This window comes from Ixodes scapularis, unplaced genomic scaffold (assembly GCF_016920785.2).
Source record: "Ixodes scapularis isolate PalLabHiFi unplaced genomic scaffold, ASM1692078v2 PGA_scaffold44__24_contigs__length_19508400, whole genome shotgun sequence".
Lineage (NCBI taxonomy): Eukaryota > Metazoa > Arthropoda > Arachnida > Ixodida > Ixodidae > Ixodes > Ixodes scapularis.
The window spans coordinates 14,320,161-14,321,899 of record NW_024609873.1 but is presented as its reverse complement, the minus strand read 5'-3'; positions in this window follow the sequence as shown (position 1 = coordinate 14,321,899).

Here is a 1,739-nt window from a genome sequence, read left to right as displayed (position 1 = left end):
GAATTTGTAATGAGTAAACTCAAAAGAATTGATATTGATTGGGTAACGATAAACCTCACTTGAATTTGTAATGAGTAAACTCAAAAGAATAGATATGGAGTGGGTAATGATAAAACTCATTTAACGATGAGTTTCTTATGAGTTTCATTTGACTCTATAAAAACACATTAGAAGCTCGATTGAAACTCATTGTTCATTTTTGTAAGGGATGTTTCTATCAACGGTCGCGCATCTCGGACTTCGTTATATCAGGATATTAAAAGGACCCTGGCAGGCTCCCCTGGCAGGTTCTACCTGAGACGACGCGAGTACGATTGATATGAGGTCGAAAACAAAAAGTTTACGACAAATTATATTTACAAAAGGAAGAAAATAGAGCGGAAAGCAAAGAAGTGTGCACAGAGCAAAATAGGAAAGAATGCACACACACTAAATAACCTCTAGAGTTCCGAAAAAGGGGCTGTTCGGAGCAGGCCTTAGAGTTCAAGTTCGTTGCGTCGACGAACCGTTGTGACTTTCCAAAGGCAGTGAAGGCCATTGTCTCCTAGGAGTCTGAAGGGGAGTGTGGAACTCTTGCCGCGAACCTTTGTGCACGGCAATGGTCGGGCGGGTCCCGAGGAGCGTAGCCATGGACAAAATCCGCCACTTCCTCCCGGCCCTCCCTATAAAAATGATTTTTGACTTTTTATTGGAAACGTGTTGACTTCTTGTTGACTCTGATTACTTCCTTTTGACTTTGACTTTCTGTTGACATGGACAACAGAAATTTTGTTGACTTTGTGTTAAAACTCTTCTTATGATTTTCTTCAGCTTGAGTCAAAAGAAAAGCTGTTGACTTCCTACTAACTTTATGTTGATTTTTTTTCTGCTCACTTTCTGTTGACGGTGGCATCAGAATTACTGCAGACGTTCTGTTTACTTTGTGTTGAACATTTTCTGTTGACTCTCTGTAGCCAGTGTCAATAAAAAAGCTACAGATTTTGTGTTGATTTTTTATTGAACATTGTACATCTCGACTAGATGTCAGAAGTCGCTAAGTTTTTCAATAGTCTCTGACGAGGTGGGAACGGGAAGCAGCTTCAGTTGTCCCGCCTCCAGCGCGAGCCTACTACCCTTGGCAACGCTTCGGCGTTCGTGCACCTCGAGCGCGCGCGTGCAGTCAAAGCACGACGGAAGGCATGGGGAGCGAGCTGGAGGCCAGGCGTTCGAAAGGCATGCCCTGCCGTTCTGACCGTGTCAGTGACCATAGTGACTTTAATGACCACATTAAATTGTCAACTAGCAAAGAAAAGCAAAATAACTACTTGAAAGTGGAGAAACTGCCTTGACTCGCTTCGTCTTGTGTGTGCTATGCAGAGAAGCGATAATATTTCTTATAGGAGTTGTTTTTGTGGATGTTGTTTTAGCGACTGCGCCGAAAATGATTACCTAGTAACAATGCTTCTTAGTAAGAACTATCGTCCGCGAGCTTCGAAACACTGTTTTCCCTGCAGATTTTCAGTTCAAAAGCTGCAGAAAAGGCATCTTGGAGGCGACAGAAAGTCTTTTGACTTTCTTATTACAAAGTGGGCCATTATTCAAAAGAAAGTCAACAGAAAAGCTAGAGAAAGTCAGATGAAAAGCTGCTGACATTTTATGTACTCTGATGTCTTTTTTCAACAGTTTTTCAACAGAAAAGCATAACGGGAAGTATGTTGACTCTCCTTAGAAATGTGTGCCATTATTCAAAAGAAAGTAAA